Here is a 20900-nt window from a genome sequence, read left to right on the forward strand (position 1 = left end):
GGTGGGATGCCTCCCCACCCTCATGTGGCCCTCCATAAGTTCTTCATCCCTCATTACCTTCAATAACTTGGGTGTGGTATGGGCGGAGTGCATGTGCCATATGACCCTCTCCCTTGAGTCTTTGAACCCTATTTCTTACTTGATGACTTTGGACTTCCTTTTCTTTGAGAGTATGAAAGTGGACACCACCATTCCACCCCTTACCCGCCATCAGGAGAAGTTATTTGGGAAGCAAAGGAAGAGTAAGGTGGAGGGAAGAGTCTAAAAACAGCTCTACACTTAGCTTTGTCCTTGCATTGATGACAAGCGATGTTGGATCCTGAAAGGTGAGGATGGGAGGTGGGAAGACCCAGGAAGTTTCTGGGAAGGCTAAATCCTAAAGACAGTCATTAAAAGCTTCCATAAGGGGCCTCTATCACTCCACAGGCAAGCAAGATGAGACTATGTTGAAAAGGTCTTAAAGAAGCCAGGGAAGAGGTGAAACATCTCTCCGTGTGCTGAGGACCATACCAGGTCCTTCATTATCATATTCTACATATTGAAAACTAAGGTAAGAGAGCAAGCAACTTGTCCTAAGCTACTCAGGGAGTAGGGAGGAAAGTCTGGATTTGAACCTACTGCTGCCTGACTCCGAAGCCCTGTTCTTTCTCTCACCCTGAAGGATGGATGAGGGTGGGATGCGGCAGTTAAAAGTTTAGGGGTATCTCCAGGGGAAAGATGAGACATACGACAATTGGGTCTAAGGAGCCAGAGAGAGGCCATTGTGTCTGAGCCTGGAGAGCTAAGCTTCTTAGAGACAGAGGATTGGGTGAGATGACTTCTGGCTGACTCTGCCTCCTTGAGCTCTTTAGGATCCCCTGCAAAATCTGCCAAAATGATGCTCATTGGAAACAGAGAGAGCACATTCAAGTAAGTATTTGTGCCACACTCTGATTGTTCCAATGACGTCAAGTCTGGGATGGCAATAGCAGTGGTTCCATTTCTTTTCTTCAGGATGTGGATTCTTGCTCCAGGGTCTTCCACCTCCCTCCTCATTTTCTTCCACTCCCACTGCAAGCTCCTTCCTTAGAAGAGCTGGGGCAGGGAGTTGGGGTGGAGGTTGTGTGTGCACTTGTGCACATGCATGCCTGTCTCTTATGTGCTGCTGAGTCAGGAATGGGCAGGAAGAAGAGGCTTGGACAGCAAGGCAGCCCTGGGAAATCTGGTGATGAACTTGAAATGGGAGAGGGTCTATCGTGCATTTGCACTGACTCTGTGCAGGAAGGGTGGGGGCAGGCCAAGGAGGACTGGCTTGGCTGAGACACGAGATGTCTCGGGGGAGGGTTTGGCTGAGGCAGTGGAAGAATGCTTGTCGGGAACTGGCCTGCCTGGAATTGTAACCTCCCCTGCTGTCTCTGCATCAGACTCAGGGTACAGCCGTATGCTGCTTAGCTGGTAGATTCCTTTCCTAGCTGGGGACACAGTGAACAGGGACAGTGGGGAAGAGCATCAGACTCAGAGAGAACTTGACATCAAGTCCTGCTTGGAATCCCATTTGGGTTTGTAATTTGTTGAAGGCAGACATTGACATAAATTAATCTCTTAGTTTTCCGATCCCTTCAATAAGGAGTACAACACCTATCACACAAGGCTACAAGAATAAAAGAGGTAACTTGTGCAAAGGCAGGGCCCCTGCTTGGCACATCTTAGATCCTAGATGAATGCTGAACAAGGCAGCATGGTGTGGTGGTGAAGGGTTATAGCCAGACTGACTGACTGGTCCTTTGTTTGAAATTTTGGTATTTTGTTCATCGTGGATTTTTTGCATTGATTTTTACTTATTTATTTATTTATGTATTTATTTATTTATTGAGAGACAGAGTTTTGCTCTTGTTGCCCAGGCTGGAGTGCAATGGCGTGATCTTGGCTCACTGCAACCTCCCCCTCCCAGGTTCAAGCGATTCTCCTGCCTCAGCCTCCCGAGTAGCTGGGATTACAGGCATGTGCCACCACGCCCGGCTAATTTTGTATTTTTAGTAGAGGCAGGGTTTCTCCATGTTGGTCAGGCTGGTCTCGAACTCCCAACCTCAGATGATCCACCTGCCTCAGCCTCCCAAAGTGCTGGGATTACAGGTATGAGTCACCATGCCTGGCCATTTTTTTTTTTTTTTTAAATATGGCATTAAAATGGTATTTATCTTGACTACTGAGTTTTTGGTTAACCCCTTACATTTTGTGCCCAAGACGTCTCGCTCATGTTACCCTAGGCCCAGCATGGCTGGCCTTGTCTCTCAAATTCAAAGTTTTAAATTTTTCATTCCTCGAGCTTCTCACTTGTAGAATGGAAATAATAATAGCATCTCCCCTGTAGGCTTGTGCTGAGAGTGAAATGTGTTACTACACGTGCCTCACCTTCATTTTCAACAAGACCTAGTGCCAGTAAGTGCTCATTAATGTCACCCATTATTCTTGGCATTGCTGTTGTTATTAGTGTCAGCCATCATTCTCTCAGCCAAGAGATCCTTCCAGAAGAGAAGTTCTCCATGGAGGGGGATGGGAGATGAGCTGAACCCTGGAAACAGAAATGGATCAGATCAGGGAACCTTAGTGCCCTGAAGCCAGGGCAGAGGTGCATGGGGGCTACTACAAAACCCAGGGCCAAGCATGCAGGCGAGAGGCAGCCTTGCCAAGCCCCTGCATAAAATGCTTGCAGTGCAACTCCTCTCTGGAGACGCCACGAATTGCCCCGACAGCTTTTCCTTTTGGGGCTTGTTTAACATTTCAAACAAAAATAAAATAAATAACTGCAGTGTTTATGGAAACCTAAGACAGAAATGAAGACGACTTAGGAGAAAGTTAAGTGGAAGTGGGCCAGGAAGGGGTTTAGAAGATGCCCCTTTCCTTAGTGTTAGCAGTTTTGTGCTTCAGTTTGTCAGCTCTTCCTACTGCTCTCCCCTAGCAACTCCTCTGCCAGTGTGCACGAATGCATGTGTGCACATGTGTATGTGAATGCATGTACACACACACGACACACACACACACACTCATCCCAAGAGGCACACATTTCAGACACCATCTCACACACATTTCTCTCTTGCTGGAAATGTGTCCACCCACTTTCTCCTTTATCTTCTTGACTGTGTGTTTTTTTTTTTTTTTTTTTTTTTTTTTTGACAAAGAATCTAATTAACTCATTCTGGCCAGATGGTGTACATTACTTTAACTCCTTCACTCCTGTGAAAATTTTTGGCCTCAACCTTCACTCTGAATAGACAAAGCCAAACTCGTGTTATGTGGATAGGCCATTTCCAAGTCAAAGTTCCATGGCAGGAAGTGGGAGAGTGGGCAGAGGGAGCAGGTCCTTACAACCAAAGACTTGTATAATGCTTTGCCTGGATTTGCCTATCAGTATGTTAAATATATGCAGACTATTTTATTCTTCCACCTTTTATTTTGGTATCTTCTTCTTTGTCTATCCAGTCTCACTTTGCCAGACTCCATTATGTGAGAGAGGCTTTGCTAGAAGCAAGGATGTTGTAGGGGAAAGTAATGAAAATGTGAGGATTTCTCAGAAGGCCGCATGCAATCTCTGGGTCTTTCCAGCACACACAGCTTCACAAGCCAGGTGCTCTGTTCCCCAAGCAGGTCAGAGTATTTCCAGGAGCCCTGGTTTCCAGAAGCTCAGGACACCTCAGTGGTGAAAAGACCCTAATGCCGGTGACAGCACAGATCCTGGAAACCGTAGATTGCCTCTGTGTGTTCCTCTTGGCCTCAGCAGGGCTGGTTTCCCCCTCCTGTAGGAGCAGAGAAGGCTCTCCTCTCTTGAGCCCAGGGCCTAGCCTAGTGACCATAAGGAAGTATAGAAGATCCAGCTGCAGATTTGGAAAACAGAGCCCTCGTCTCTGGAAGAGCCAAAGCTGATCCTCAACATGTGCCATGCCCATCAAATATTAAACTCTTCATTCATTTTGCCTTAGCTGGGTAACCACTGACCTTGAGAAGTCACCTCTCTTGAGTTTCAATTTCTTCATCTTTAAGTTGAGACATTACATGACAGGACAGGACTGTGAGAATTAAATTTAAACTTTTTTTTTTCCCCCTGTAGAACATACTGTGGGGCCAGCACCATGCAAGGTGCTTTTATTTACAATTCATTTCTTTCCCTTCCCTTGCCTTCTGCCTCTTTGAATAACTGCTGCAATAGCTGTAGAGAGATAAATGCAGTAGACCAAGACCTTTAGTGATTTTTAAACGATGTTCTAGGGCAAATACCTGGGTATTTTTATATACTCCACAAAGTGAAAAAATTATGCCAGTCAGTGTGCAAAGTGTGTTTTTCCAGACCTGCAAAAACTGAGATCAACTTCCATATTTCCAACTTCCATATTCCCTCCATCCCTTAAGCTACCAGGCAGAGAATAGGAGATATTTATCATTAAATTTGGCCATAATTTTGTCATGGGTCCATCTTGGTCCTGATTAGAATTTTCTACTTCCTAATCCATTAACTACATGGATAGATAGTCTGAGGGCCTCAAGGGCAAGAGATGACTTCTACCCCTCCACCCATCCAGCCCTGACCCACCCTTCTCATATGCATTGAAGAAAGGTCTGCTCTGTGTAAAACACATCAAGTTCAGGACATGGTTCTTTTCTTCAGCTAGCTACAGAAATGAATAGTGGCCCTAGAGAAATACAAAAGATGCCTGCAATCCAAGGCCAAACTGGAGAACATTTCAAAGAGAACTGGGCCTTTCTTGCAGAGTTTGGGAAATGATATGTGAATAGATATGTCCAAGGAAGCACCAGGCAGCAGAAACAGCTGGTTGCAGGAGCAGTTTGTCCTGCCCACCTGAGTCTTCAGGTTCCTTCAGCAAGCCTTAGGAGAGGAGGCTGGAGAGCTGCTTTGCTGGATCATCTCCTTTGGCCTCCCAGACTAGAACTCCACCTTCTCTTTACCTGGCTCTGTGCTCCATAGGCTGCCTCTGGGCTGCACTGACGGACTCCCTTGACTACTGGCTCCTGTTCAGGGTTGGAGGAGGAGGATGAAGCCATGGAATAGTGTCCCCATGCTGGGCTGCAGGTACAGTTGCTTCTTCTCTACTGAAGGCTCCTGACAGCAACCCTCTCTTACAGCCAGGGTGTTTGTAGCTGCTCCCTCATCCCTGTCCCTTTAGAGTGGTGATGGCTCTATATGTTGGATATTGCCAGAGCAGGGGACATCATTTTCCCTTAATTCTATTCTGCCTTGTAACCCCTTCCTTAAACTTTCTGCTGGATCTCTGCTTATGTGTTGGGATTGCATTGATGCAGATGCTTTAGGGCCATGTTGTGGAGGCTAAAAGGTGATGAGACAGGAGGCAGCGCATGGTGAGTCACTTCTCACAGCTCCTAGCTAAGTTCTGGGCACATGAATGGGTACTCAGCACACACCTACTGACCAAGCCTATGGAGAGCTGAAAACTCATAGGCTGACTTTGAAAAGAGGCCTTTGAAACCATCGTCCCAGGGGAAATAATCTAGGTCAAAGAGATGGCTGTGGTAAGGGTGCGAGCTGGCAAGCACGAGGGCTGACAAAGCAGGCAGCGCTCCTCCTGAGCAGACAACTAGTCCCGCGGTGCTGGATGGGTACGACTGTTCCAAACCCTTGTGTAATTCTGTCCTCTAACGTGGCTGGTTTGACTCAGCACTGCTGGGGAGCCACAGAGCATTCTTCATTAGCATTTATGAGCTCATTATAAGCATCTGAGAAAACATCAACAAAGAGTGCTAAGTCCCTCTAGAACTGCCTTTTCAATTTTTCTTTTGTAAAAAGAATGATGCTTTAAATAAAACCCCAACTTACAGAATTCAGACAAAACCAGGCAGCCCCCAATTTTGTTATCCCAACTCCTCTTGGAATAAATTTGGGATGAACAAAAAGTCACAGAAGAGAAAACTCCATTCCACACCCACACCTTTTCTGACATAGCCCCCTGTGCTGGTTTTTTGGACCAGGTCTGCCATCTGTATTCCCAGGCTGGGCTGGAGCACCTGAGGCTGCTATGGTTACAGAAAGGAACCTGGCATCAGAAGGTATAGGCTCAAATGCCAGCTCTCCTGCTTGCTAGCTTTGAGGTTTCAGGTTCATTTCTCAAGCGCTCTGAACTTTGGTGCCCTCCTTTTCAAGACGGGAATGAGGAGTATGTCTAGCTCCCTGTTTTGTTGTGATGAATAGCTACATTAGGGTAGCTAAACCGGAACAGAAAGAAGGCAAATGGAGGCTACAGAAACCAAAGGTTTCCTTGTTGAATTGGATCTTCCTTCAATCTTCCTTCACCACACTAGTGGTTCTCCTTGTGGGAAGGATGTTGAGAGTGCTTTGTGTATTTTTGTGTGTGTGTGTGATGGAATCTCACTCTATCACCCAGATTGGAGTGCAGTGGCGCGATCTCAGCTCACTGCAACCTCCACCACCCAGGTTCAAGCGATTCTCCTGCCTCAGCTTCTGGAGTAGCTGGGACTACAGGAGTGTGCCATCACGCCCAGATAATTTTTGTATTTTTAGTAGAGATGGGGTTTCAACATGTTGCTCAGGAAGGTCTCAATTTCTTGACCTTGTGATCTGCCTGCCTCGGCCTCCTGAAGTGCTGGGATTGCAGGCGTAAGCAACCACACGCAGCCTGCTCTGTGTATTTTTAATCAATAGCAATACATACCATATTTAGGAGGGACTATAAGGAAGTTGTGCTAGAAACACTTGGTTATTTTACAGAACTTTGCCAGTAAGTGCAAAAATATGCCTAGCCCACAACCTCTCTCCCCTAGAGAATACCTCCTGTGTGTAGAATGAAGAGAGTAGGTGTTCTTACCATCCATTAGCATTTCAACCTGGCTATCTTCTTCCTAGAATTCCACTGCTCCCAATTGTCCAGGTCTTCCCAATAAAACCAATTCAATTGTGTACCAACTCAGTGACAAAACCTTTATGTAGTTCTTCTATCATTTTGTGGGGTTTTCAAAGAGGGTTGCTCTTTGATACGGTTTGACTCTGTGTCCCCACCCAAATCTCATCTCTAATTGTAATCCCATGTGTCAGGGGAGTGGCCTGGTGGGAGGTGATTGAATCATGGGGGCAGACTGTTCTTGTGATAGTGAGTGAGTACTCATGAGATCTGGTTGTTTGAAAGTCTGTGACACTTCCCCCTTTGCTCTGTCTCCCTCTTTCTCTCCTGCCACCATGTAAGATGTGCCTTGCTTCCCCTTCACCTTCCATGATTGTAAGTTTCCTGAGGCCTCCCCAGCCATGTGGAACTGTGTCAATTAAACCCCTTCCTTATAAAGTATCCGGTCTCAGCTAGTTATTTATAGCAGTGTGAAAACAGACTAACACACTCTTAAAAGTAAATGTTATTACCCTCCTTTTACAGATTAAGAAACTAAATATTACATCAAGGAATTAGTTTATAGCACTGGATGATCTGGCCTCAAATCTCCAGTGTGATCAGTATCAAGCTTTTCTCATTGTATTAACAGGGTTTTCCTAACAAATCGTAAGACACAAGTAGTTTCTCTAACTTAATCCATTATACCCATAATTCACTTGCCTCCAGGGAAAAAAATTAGATGAAACAGACTATACTGGTCTTATGTAAAAAGATAGCTCCATTCTTTTAGCCCTATTCTAAAAGTTAGACCATGTGCTGATAGATAGTTAACCTCCATTCGGTGCTTTACTATGTGTCAGGCATTTGTTCCAAACTCATTTTTAATCTTCACACTAAAGTATAATACTACTATTACCCCATTTTAAAGATAAGAAAACTGAGGCATAGTGAGATTAAGGAATTTATCCAGTTTCTACTGCAAGTAGAGTGTCTAGCATTGTAATCTGGGCATTTGCCCTGAAGCTTTGCCCTTAACCACTCCACCATGTGTTATAAGGTGGGGCTGACTTCATGCGGGCTCACTCAGCCAGCGGAGTATGCTCATATCAACAGATATGTGAACTACCTGGTTTATTTGTTTGTGAGACAATTGTCTATTTGCTTACCTGAATCACAGCAATAATAGTTATAGCTCCCACTTACTGCATGCCTACTTGGTTGCATGCACCCGGACAGAAGGTTTTCATTTTTATGACAAACCTGTAAAAAAATGGCTTCTTAGCCTGGTTTTTCGGATGAAGAGTTTGATTCTCCATCCAAAGTCATATGATAAAGAAGTGGTGAAACAGGAATTCCAACCCAAGTTTGTTTTGTTTTGTTTCTGAAATCCATAGACTGGAATAGAATCTCAAATTATATGACATTTGTCCATGCTTATTTTTTAGTTTCCAAGGTGATGGATTATTTAAAAACAAAATGATTTTGAATGTAAAACAAGCTTAATTCAATTTACTTATAAACAATTAGCACTGACTCTTGTATACATTTAAGCTATGAGACACTCCAATATTAATTTGATCCACACTTTTTTTTCTATAATCTATTCCTCCCAAATATTCTATACTATCTGCATGTCTGCCTTAGATAAGGGTCCAGCCCTTTCCCATGCATCTCTCAGGATGGCACCTTTCCTCTGGGCCAGATGCCATGGGGCTCTCAGTGATGCCCACTGAATAATGCTAATAGGAGGACATCATCACAGAAGGAAGCCCGTGAAATTCCAAAGATAGGGCCCACAGACCAGGGTACTTTGAATAAGTCAGTCATCCTTTTCCGAGGTTATACCTTTTCCCCCTAAAACGATAATTCCAGACACTGTTCTTAAAGCAAACAGATCTTTTATAATAGAGGCATTTTCAGATAATTTTTTTCTATTTACTTGTTAAGCACATTTTAAAATGCTGATTGCCAATAAGGGGTTTTCCACAGAACTCAGAATTCCAAGTCTCTCTCCCAAGCTTCTGGGAGCATTCCTCCATTTTTTTAAATTTTTACTTTTTGAGATGGAGTCTCACTGTTGCCCAGGTTGGACTGCAGTGGAGCGATCTCGGCTCACTGCAACCTTTGCCTCCTGGGTTCAAGAGATTCTCCCACCTCAGCCTCCTGAGTAGCTGGAATTACAGGTGCATGCCACCATGCCCTGCTAATTTCTGTATTTTTAGTAGAGATGGGGTTTCACTATGTAGGCTAGACTGGTCTAGAACCCCTGACCTCAAGTGATCCACTTGCCTTGGCCTCCCAAAGTGCTGGGATTACAGGCTTGAGCTGCCCCACCTGGTTGCATTCCTCTATTTATTGTTAATACCCTAAGACTCCCCAGCTGACCACCAAATGTGGGCAAGTGGAGGGACTGACCTCAGGGGCACAAGTCTCAGGTTGGCAAACACATTTTCTCCTGATCCTTTTTTCAGTATGATGACGTATTCCACAAGACTCTCAATGAACCTTCTGATATCACGTATCTAAACATTTACATAAGAGTCAAAAGCTCCTTGTCTTCAGGATTCCAAAGTTCTCAGCACAAAGGTCCAGGAAGTGTCTGAGTTCTTTGGTGTCTGGCTCAGTATGGATGTTCGGGTCCCTCTTAGACTTGAGATAGAACCAGAAAGACATGAAGAGACAATGACAGAGGTAGAGAAAGTACCAACCCTTCCCAGGCTGCCAGCTGACTTGACTGTGGGAATCAATAAAAAGTATTTAGTGGCTAAAATAGAATTTGAACCCAGTTCAGATCTCTAAGCTCACATGTTTTAGGCAACGCCATACAGCCTCTTCATCATTCCCTGGCCTCTTTCACCCTATCCCTTTTTCTCCCCCTTCCTCTTTCTCTCCTTTATTTCTCCTTAATCTTCTTGTTTCTCTTTCTTATATCTTCTCCTCAATAAGTAAATAATCCACAACCTCACAGGTAAATTAAAGTTGCCATTTGCACCTCTATTAGCTCCCAGGTATGGTTCCAGGATACTGGGAAGATTAGGTAGTGAAAAAGATTCAGATGATATTAATTTCCTGCAAATGGAATATTCATGGCAGGCACAGTCTGGCCGATTGCTCACAGCCTGGCGAGTACAATTAGCCTCGATTGTACCTGGTCTTCGAGAATGTGGTGGCATGTTTGTTGGCATCACATACTCCCTCTCATCTCCTGAATGGCTGACCAGTGCTTGCTTCAAGTTAGATTAGAGTTCGAGCTTTGAAACATAAGTCCCCTTCTGTCTGATCAATGGAATGAAGGAATAGGTACTTGCCCGAGAGTTATGGGACCTGGCATTTAACGTGAGAACATGCATCTTCAGAATCACTGGGGAGACTTCAGAATTCCTGAAAGCACTATTCTTGCAAGGCTTGAATGTACCTTCTCCACTCCACCATGTCCTCTCCCAACCCTACTGGCATGATATCAAGCTTGGGTGGAGAGTTCACTTGCAACTTTGTCAGATACCCATTGAGCCACTCTTTGAATTTCTGACAATGAACAAATATGTGGGTGGCCAACCCCATCCAACCTGACCCAACTGAACCCAATCACATGTTTTCTATTTTGAAATAAACAGGGAGGGTCTCAGGAATTTTAAATGAGTCCTCTTTATCGTTCTCTATCTTCCTTTTCTTCCACTAATTATTACTGAATTGATCTGCCAGTAATTATTACTAAATTGAATTTCAGGGGCAGTGCCCTATCTGGCCCAATACCCTAAGTCCAGTAATAGCCTGGAATGTTGCTGAACTGTTACTGTCCTTAAAGGGTGAAGCTACAGTGATACTTTTTATAACTGCTATTTGGTCTTTTTAAGCCCAGCACTTAGAAGGATTCACTTGTAGAGACCTCTGCATTTCTTTCAATTCTACAACTTAGTGCCTGAAATGCACATATTGGTCTCTGTGAATCTCTACATTAAGAATCTGATTTGCAGCACTGGAAACCTCACTAGTCTTAGCTCTGGGCTGAATCCCATGAAGCCACGCCATGCCTAGGGCTTTCATGCTGTAGTCCGTACCTCTGAAGAAAAGGGAGAGAAACGTCTTTCCCCCTTCTTCCCCCAGAGTGTGTGTCTGTTCTCGTCAGATTCTTGGCAGGGTTACCAATTCTCTTCTAAGCAACTTGGATTCACAACAGAATGATGCCTTTTCAATGCCAATCTAAACAAATGCCATCAACTCTTGTCCCAGGGAGTATGAAAAACAGAAGAGTCCTTTGTGACTCTGATTGGCTTTGTGACTTCCTTGGGGCTGGTGTTGGTCTCAGGCTTGTGTCTCCCAGTCATCCAAAATGTGGGTGGGCCATGTCCCACCGTAACTGTGGTTGTGAACGCAGAGGATTCACTCAACTTTCATCATGCAACAATAATCAAATGCAGTTTTATGGTTCACAGAGGGCTCCACCGTCATGATTTCATTTGATCCTCATAACAACCCCGGGAGCTCAGAGAGAGACTAAGGAACTTGTCTGATATCACATACCCAGGAGCTGACTGCACGGCATCTGATGCCAACTTCTATACCATCTGACCTCCTGGTGATACTAGAGTAAATAAAACATAACTAGGCAAGTAAATATTTTGTACAAAGTCATCTGCTAAAAATGTGGATGGCATTTTACGTTATTTGTTGGTTTGGGTTATCGTGTACTATGCCTCTTCTTATTTTGCAGATAACTGAAAGCTAAGAGCATTGTATTTATTTATTTATTTATTTATTTATTTATTTATTTAGGCAGAGTCTCACTCTCTCACCCAGACTGGAGTGCAGTGGCACGATCTCAGCTCACTGCAACCTCCACCTACCGGGTTCAAGGATTCTCCTGTCTCAGCCTCTCAAGTAGCTGGGATTATACACACCCACCACCACACCCGGCTAATTTTTCTATTTTTAGTAGAGACAGGATTTTGCCATGTTGGCCATGCTTGTCTTGAACTCCTGACCTCAGGTGATCCACCCGCCTCAGCCTCTCAAAGTGCTGGGATACCAGCACTTTGTAATCCCAGGTGTGAGCCACCGCACCCGGCCCGTTGTCTGTCTTCATAAGCAGGAGGATGTGACACAGAGTAGGAGAAGAACACGAAGACAAAGTTGAGGGAAGTTGCTTATCTCATGCTTCTTGCTGCTCTGCCTGAAGCAAAATGCTTTATGGATACTTCATTTATGATTTAAAATAGTAGCTCACATTGTGTGCTTACTGTGTGCCAGGAACTGTGCTACTTCTTTGTATTATGCCCATAATACATGCTTCTGAAGCGTTGTGGGGGGGGGGTGTTTGCACTTGCGTTCCCTCTGTCTGGAATGCCTCCCCATGCCTACCTTCATGACCCACTTTCCTTTACTTTCCTCATCTCTGTTCGGGTGTCACATTTTCAGTTATTCTTTCCTGACCACTCAGTATAAAGTAGCTCACACCTCTATGTTACCACACTCCCTCTTACCTGCTCTATTTGTCTTTATGGCCCTGCTCACCATTATAGTGTACATGGATTTCTTAATCTGTGCTTTATCTTCCCCCTCCTCGGAATATAAACTCCTTGATAGCAAGGATGATATTTTCCCCTGCTCTTTTCTTGGTACCAAGAAGAGTGCCTGGCACGTAGTAGCTGTTCAACAAATATTTGCTGTGTGAATTATCTCATTTTATAGATAAGGAATCTGAAGTTCTAAGGGAGTAAATCATTGACTTCAGGGGACATAACAGGCAAGAGGTGGAACAGAGTCATGAACTAAGGCAGTCCCAGATCCTGCCTGACCCTTCGCTCTCTTCCTCATTCAGTGAATCCTAAAGCACTTGGGCTGTTTGAACAGTGCCCTTATTCATACCCTACCCAGTCAGGGCCTCCCAGAACCAGGTAAAAAGATCTGGCCCCCTCTGCCATCCTCCCACTGGTGCCCTTCCCCTCCCACCCACCGCAACCCCCATCTAGGGAGAGGAAACTCTCTTTTCACCTAAATTCCCCCTCTGTCTAGTTCATCCAAGTCATCTCCCTTCCCACCACACTGTTTACACTTGTGGGTCTGTGTTGATGCATATCACAGCCCCCTTAGTCATTGTTTAGCCATTATACTTTGCAGGGGTAATTTTCCATCCCACTGTTTATATTTTTGCTTCTCCTTCATGTGCTCCTCCTCCCATTTCTTAAGGGCAAAGGAAGACATGTTCAGTCATACAAGCAATAATACAGTTATAATTAAGATGGGAACATTTTGCCAAAAAGAGGATTTAGTTGTGATTTGTTGAATGCCATCCTGAGTGCATTAGTTAAGAGCAAATTCAAGCTCTTTCACGTGACTTCCTGAATAGGACAGTCCTCTGAGCCTGCTGTCTCTATAGTCTTCATGTCAGTTTTGTGGGATCAGGATTGTGCATGAAAGATACATGTTTTGCAAGGCCTAGTTGCTGAAAAAGCTTGAAAGGAAACTTCAGGGACTATCTAGGAAGATCTCCCATGATCTGTTCTCTGATTTTGTGTCCTCTTTCGTGGTTAGCCATTGCTCTTGGTGCAGTGTGGGACTTAGTACTCTGTGCCTCAAGGTGAGAACGCACTTCCAGCCCAGCTTCAGTTTAATGTTCACTATGAGAGTCTCGAGTAACATCCCACGCTCTGCCTTGGATTCACTGCCTTTCCCATGTCCTGGCATTGGACATGCAAACTGGATAGAGTGACTGCCTTTTACCCCAGTAATTAGAAGAAAAGGTGTCCTGTATCAGGGCTAGGTAAAGGGGAATTTGGATATGAACTTGGATATGAATTTGGATTGAACTTGAGATACCTCATGGCGTCTTTTCTTGCAGTCCTAGCCTCCAATGCCTTTAGAATTTGCATTCTGTTTGGTGGGATAGAGACGCTGGCAGTGGAGACAGGGTGAGAGGAGCATGCATGGGTCCTGAGCCTGTCTGTCTTCAGCAGCATCTCATGCTCTGTGCTCTGCTGTGTGCCTCAGGGGCTGCCCATTTTCAGGTTGCATTTATTAGCTTCCTGGATGCTCTGGCTTCCAGTAGGATTCAGCCTGTGGGAGGCACTGGATGGAGATGGGAGGGAGGGAGAGAGGACAAGAGAAGTCATGTTATTTCTCCTTTGCCTTCCCAGCCTGGGAGGTTTCTCCAGCCTGGGAGGCTGCCTCTCTTCTTGGATTCCAGACCCCACTAGACAGGTGTGCTGTGGCTCCAGGTTCTGTCTAGTGATGCTGGCCCCTGGTTTACCTGACTCCAACCCCTCCTTCTCCATGCAGCTGGGTCCTGCTGCTACCTCCCTCTGCTGTGCCTTGCTGTCCCCTGCCAGGCCTCTCAGCTCCTCCATCCCCTGGGTAACCAACTCGCTGTACTGAAATCCTTCTGTTTTGGAAACTCATATGTGATTTTCATTCTTCTTGGTTGGACACTGACTGATATTGAGGGATTTGTCTTAGAAGTAAAGCTGTGTGAGCATTTTCTCTGGGCAAGTTCTCATTTTCCCTTAATCATTAGAAGACATGGCACAGTAAACACGAGCTCATCAGCAAAAGGCTACATAGTTGTATACATGTGTGTGCTTTTTTTTACACCAGAGTTTGATGAAACCAAATACCCAAAGGTCTTTTAAAAGTAAAGATGTTTTAAGAGTAAAAAAAAATTAAGAAAAAAGAAAACCAAAAAGAAGTAAAGATGGCTAGGTCTTTTGTTTGCTCTCCTTTGGCAATCAGTCTGTCTCGCTCTGTGAGTTGACTCTGCTGCAGACTTTTCTTTTACCTCCAGCCTTTGGCTCATAGGGTTTGAGGCCAGGGGTGGGGAGAGAGAGTTCAGCCCAGCAGGCAGCAAACCCTATGTGCAAACATGATGTGTGAACATTGTGTGCTTGGGGGAACTGGGATTATTCAGCTGAGAAGACACGAAATCTCCTCCCCTTATTTGGGCTTTGGGATCTGACTTCATTGGAAGCTGAAATGTAAGAGAAAGGAGAAAAGGGGAAGGAGTGGGACAAAGGAGAGAGGAGTGGGAGATCAGACTGGGCACATTCTCCCTCACAGAGGGAAGCGATTTCTTTGTTGGGAAAGCAGTTCCGTTTGGAGACCCGGATGCCTTGTTTACGCTCAGGTGTGAAGTTGGCTTAGGAAGTGAGTTTAGCTTGCCTCTGTGCTTTTACAAATGTGTTGGCTGCTCAGCAAATTTAGTACAGAAACATTTTAGGTAAGCAGAAGAGAAAATTATATTTTAAAAGTTGTTTTAACAGAAGGTCAGAGTATGGAATCAAGAATTAAAAAAAAAAAAAAAAAGAAATTCTGTGTTCTAGGCTTTAAAAGACAGAGAGTCACACACACTAATTTAGACCAGCTGGGGTGATCTCACAGGGACCCCATGGGCCAAAGCTGCCGTTCCTCCATGGAGAGCACATTTCCCCTAGAAATGTGTACTCAGGTGCAGCTGAAGGGTCTGAGGTCATGGCTGCAGCCCCGGCCAAGGTCCTCCCAGGCTGCAGCCTCTGCTTCCTCTAGCGTCCATTGGTCTAGAGCCATCCTTCAGAGACCAGAGCCAGATCACGAGCGAGCCAAACGTGCATGAGGACAGCATGAATTATCCTTGGAGACCGGGGGCCCTGTTCATCCAGACATTGTCTTTCTTTTTAAAGAGCTAAATGCCTTTTTTTTTTCCCTCTTTCTTCTTGCATGACCTCTGGGAGCTTGGGCAGTAAATTTCTCTGGGACAGGTCGTGAGGAACCTCTTCAAAGCAGCAGAGATGAGACAAACTGTTTCTCAGTTCACTCTCTACCACTGCTGCCCTCCCAATGCTCAGGTGATTCATCCAGAAGCCAGGGTGTTGTGCTTCATGAAAGGGCCACTACCCCTAATGTGGGACCGATACAATAAAAGGCCAGGGCAGAGAGAAGAAATAAAAGGAAAAGGGGTGTCTAGAGGGGGGTACATGATAGACTCCTGTGCCTGGAAGAGACTAGGAAAGTTATACTGACTGGTTCACTGCATTTGCTCAAACAGTATTCATCTTCTTGAGTTTACCAGGTGACTGGAAGAGCTGGGTTCAAGTTCTTTGGTTCACTATTATATGTCTAGCTGAGCACAATGCCTGGGACATAGAGGGGAGGTCTGGGGCTTCACCATGATTCCTAAAATAGAACAAAGCATTTGTTATTTGCCAAAGGTTCACAAAGCCTGAAAAAATACATGTTGTCTCTGGTGGAAAAGTAAGGGAATATCTCTTAAGCACCTACTACGCTCTGACTCCTGGGATTTCACCTTCAGGGCTTTTAGAGAGGTGGATAATCAGGGTCATCTTTTATGGCGGGGGCCACAGCGACCACTGAAGAGGTAAAGAATCCTGTAGGTCTAAAAGGATCAGAGAGAGGCTTAAAACTACCTTTGCAAACCTAAATATGGCAGTCAGTTTAAATTAGCAAAGCTGGAACTGTGGCAGAATGAATAGCCCACGTCTGAGCGAGAGGGAAGGAAAGGGTTTACTGTGTGATGGGAAATGGTTCCAAAGTAGGAGCAGGGGGCTAGTGTGGTCATGCCTCCTGATATTTCAAGAAAATGCAAAAAGTTGATATTTATGTGAAATATTGTGATTTTATAGGCTGGTGATCAATGAAAAAACTAACAAATACAGTTAACAAGCATGTTTTAATGCTTGCAGACAGGACCCTTCCTGCCGATGTTTGGCCTTTTCCTTTAACGGAATTTGGGCTACCCTGTAACAGCCCACCCTAAGCAAAACTTCTTTTCTGCCTTTCTTTTATATTGTTTTTCATGGAATGTAGAGGGATTTTTCTGGAATTTTTGGAACGGGGAAATTAGTGGCAATGGTGGTGCTGAGATTCCTGTTTATTTCTTGGCTTTTCCCCAATTCCCTGAGGGAACTCACTTCTTTTGGATCTTCCACAACATCTGTCACATAGTTGGGCAGAGAGGGCCCACACTTGGTACATGTTGATGAAATAAATGTGACTTCCTCTAAGTCGAGCTGAATGGAGAACTGAAATATTAGGGTGGGTGAAAGTTACCTAAATTGTTTGCTGCCAAACTTTGCTGTGTTCTTTGTCTCCAGTTCTGTGAGGTGTGCGTTACATACCTATTGCTATATAACAAATTACCCCCAAAACATATCAGTTTAAAGTAACAAACATTTATTATTGCCTACATCTGTAGGTCAAGAATTCAAGTGCCTCTTAGCTGCTACTCTCATGAGGCTGTAAAGGAAATATCAGTTGGTGCTGCAGTCTCATCTGAAGGATCCACTCCAAATTCACTCACGTGGTTATTGGCAGGATTCAGTTCCTCACCCACTATTGGACTGAGGGCCTCAGTTCTTCACTGATTGTTGACCGGAGCTCTCCTTCCATTCTTTGTCATAGGGCCTCTCCATAGGGCAGCTCTGAACATGGGATCTGGTTTCCATTAGAGCAAACAATCAAAGAAAAGCAGTGCAAGACAGAAGCTGCAGTGTTTTGGTAACCTAATCTCAGGAGTGACCCCCTGTCACTGCTTCTATGTCATATTCTAGTCATTAAAGGAGACCATCTCACACTCATGGGGAGAGACTACACAAGTCATAGTGCTGCCATGGCAACAGAACCATTCGGATGATGCCTTGAGCCTTCCTTCTTCATATTTCTTAGACTTCTTTTCTGACCTAGAGGAGCCACAAGGCCTTGGGACTTGTCATCCCATCCAATCCCAAGAAATGACAGGAATGAAGGGATTTTTAAAAATTCAACTCATTTCAATACAAAAAAATGAGAGAAGTGAGTGCATCTGAGAACTGAAATTCTGGTGGGTTTTTGGGGAGACACCAGACGGGCCATGTTCATGAGTAGGAAACATAGATTCTGAGTCAACTGGGCATGAAAGTGTTTCTCCTAGTGTCCTGATCTTGGTCCTATAGTGACCAAGTATCCAAGAAGGGGAAAATACAATGTTCTTATAGTAGTTTCTCTGTTGTATTAATAACTCAGGCATCAGCCAGTGGAATGGGCAAAGCTAAGTGAAGGTCTGAACTCCAGACAGATTCTCCGTTGGCTAAACTCAGTAGACATGAATAAGGAATAAGGCCAGGAATCAGCATCCAGAGATATTAATTTATGAATCTGAGGTTATTCCAAAAAGCAAGAGAGCAGGAACACCATTGGCTGAGACGGACGCCAGTACCAAACTCCAGAGAGTCATTTCAGGCAGAAAGGAAACCTTAATAACCAGAGGTTCAAGGGATAGGCACACAGTAAGTCCAAATAGGCAGAAAGAAGACATCAGGGATAATCTAGCAGAGACTGCATTCAAGGTCAAGGGCAGGGCATCCCAGCTGCTGATGAGACTGGGCTCCGAGGAAGTCTCCCTGGAGAGACTGAAAAATAATCCTGGGCCTTAATCACTGAGGACTGAAACACAACATAGGAGAAAACTAGGGCTTAATACAGGCTTGGTCAAGAAATAGGCAAGAACCTGATTATTGGGGAACAAGAGATCCACAGTCAGGCTGGACCAGTAGCAAGACGGCAAGAGGAGACAAAAAGTTGACCACTGCCAGAAACCAAGATTGGTCTCTGAGTCTGGCATGGGGCTGAGACTACTTGTTGAGATCAGGCAGTCTCACTTGCCAGGGGTAGAGTCATGCTGGAAGTGGAGCCAGGGCAGACATTGAACCCTGGCTACCCTGTGACCAATTGCACTCCATACCCTCTGATACCTCATGGGAAAAATCAGACAAGTGCTGTTCTGAAAGGCAATTAGGTTTCATGATTTCCTCCCCCGTCCGGACATCAGCATGAAATTGGGGGCTTGGCTTCCAAGCCCATGTTCTCCTTTGTGAAGGGCAGGGTGAGACAAAGGACACCACAGGCCAGAGCAACCCACTGCTTCCAGACAGGCTCTGGAAGAGAAGTGAGGACGCGGGTGACCCGCATGGCTTTCTCTGCCTCTTCAACAACTACTCTCCCAGCCTGGGAAGGTTCTTCCCCATTTCTGCCAAGCCACATTCTCCACAGGACTCAAACATTTAGCTTTACTTTAGACTTTTCCAGGAATCTTCCCAAATCTCCTTTCCTCATCCCCCCTCACCTCCTCCTCACCACCCACAGCCCCGCTCCTCCACTCCCACGTACAACATCCGGCTTTTACTCACGCTTGTTTCTAATTATGCATACTAATTTATTTTCTTTCCTTTTTTCCCGACCTGCCTATATTTTCCTGCTCATCCTGTGTCCTCCACTACCAAAAAATGGAATACTCCCACTGGACAGGGTCAAGGTTTTCCCTTCCCCGGTACCTAAAGCTGAACTCAGCCCACAGTGACTTCTCTAATAACAGAGTGTAAGGGACTCCCTGGTTGAAAAGAAGGAAAAACCTCAAAGTGCCTTTCAGGGTCTCTTCGATGAGCTTGATTTGTGTTAAATTTGAGGGCTCAGAAGTTTCTGCCGATTTGCAGCACTTACTACTCCTACTCCTCCCAGCATTTGTGCTTTGTCGAAACAACTAAATTAGGAGCAGCTTGAGGGCAGGGGTCAGAACACAGACGTTTTCTATATTGCCTGTCGAAACTAGCAGAGTACAGGCACCCGCTAAGTGCAAAAGAAGTCCTTGCTGACCCAGATGGAATTTTCCTGAAGTGAATGCTTTGTATCTATTTTTAGAACTAGACTTTCCTGATAAAACAATCAGGAGATTTGGCTGAATTTCCCACTATTTAACTGGCTATGTTGGGGTCATGTAGATACAACCTTTAAGAACATAATGACCTTTAAAATATCTATTCCTGAAGTAAGGTTTGGTCATGTGTCCTTCCTGGGTGGGGGAGGATTTGGGGGGACAGTTTGACTCTGGTTATCTACAAAGTTGAGTTATGAGACCAGCCCTTTTAAACTTTACCTCTTGCAAATTGATCCTATAATAAATTGATAGGACGAAAAACACCAAAGCAACCAGGGAAATCTCACAAAGGCAAGAACACCACCACCCAAGTCCTCAAAATCTTTCCTGAGATTCACTAGGGGTTGATGCCGGTGATCTGATACCGGGGCACAGCCTAGAAGGTCTTGTTGTCTCTGAATGCCCATGTCTCCAGCTCACAGCTCACAGGCCAGCTTTGTTTTTGAACAGATTGTGTTGGGGAAGGGGAGGCTGCCGAGACAGAGCTGAGAGTCCCCAGCCATGCCATCCCTGGCTTCTGTCATCTGAATGCCTTACTCTTTCATGTAAGCAAGACAGGAGGTCCTGCTGTTTGAGTTGGCTTTGCCCTGCTCCGTGATTTCAGTTCCTTGTCTCTCCAGTGTGTGGCCTCATTTCCGTCCTCTGAGCACTATTGTTTTTCTGACTTGAACAGTCATCCAGAAAACCTCAGTAATAAGGCCTTTGTATCATTATTTATTTTGCTAATTATATATGTCTTTCCCATCCCCAATGCTTGAAGACATCAAATTGCAGTTGAAGTAACGGCAGAGGGAAAAGCAAGGGCAACAACAACAAACCACTTCACTCTTCTGGGTGGAAACATGCAATTGTACCAAGAGGGATAAGGAAAAAACTGCTCATGTTTGCAGAAAGAAGTTGGAAAAAGGGCATGAAAGCAGGCGGGCTACTTTAGCATCTGATGCCAGGGATATGAGAGAGTAGCCCAGTGTGTTCATTCAAAAAGTAAGGCTCTGAGGCCAGGACCAGAAAAGATCTTTAACCGTGGAGTCCCCAGTCACCGTGGCATGAAGCAGAATGATGCAGAGAGGCTAAGGGGGTGATTCAGTGGGTTCTTTACCTATAAAAATGATGAAAACGCCAACATCAGCCGGGCAAGTGGCCCTGTTCAGAGCTCCTGGACTCACCGTGACTAAAACACTGTTACATTTTGTAGTCGATCTCATACTTAAGCAATTATATAGATTATCTTGGAGTGTTGAGCTTATTTTCCTCATTAGATGTTAATAAATGGAAACGGAGTCTACAATTTTCACATGTTGTATTGTTCTTGCCTCCCAGCAAACTATGGAGCAGCACCTTTACTTTTCTTTGAGAAACTCTTCCTTTCCCATTCTCAGAGC

General features: G+C 44.9%; 1 long non-coding RNA gene across 1 annotated transcript; it reads right to left on the reverse strand.

Moving 5' to 3' along the window:
* Positions 1-5593: 5593 nt before the first annotated feature.
* LOC105481188 (uncharacterized) lies at positions 5594-11036 on the reverse strand. The gene is made up of 3 exons (XR_986817.3): positions 10904-11036; positions 8012-8105; positions 5594-5724 (listed from the first exon to the last, which is right to left on the reverse strand). It is a non-coding gene; the product is annotated as an uncharacterized lncRNA (long non-coding RNA).
* Positions 11037-20900: the final 9864 nt, after the last annotated feature.

Source organism: Macaca nemestrina, chromosome 11 (genome assembly GCF_043159975.1).
Source record: "Macaca nemestrina isolate mMacNem1 chromosome 11, mMacNem.hap1, whole genome shotgun sequence".
NCBI classification, from domain to species: Eukaryota; Metazoa; Chordata; class Mammalia; order Primates; family Cercopithecidae; genus Macaca; species Macaca nemestrina.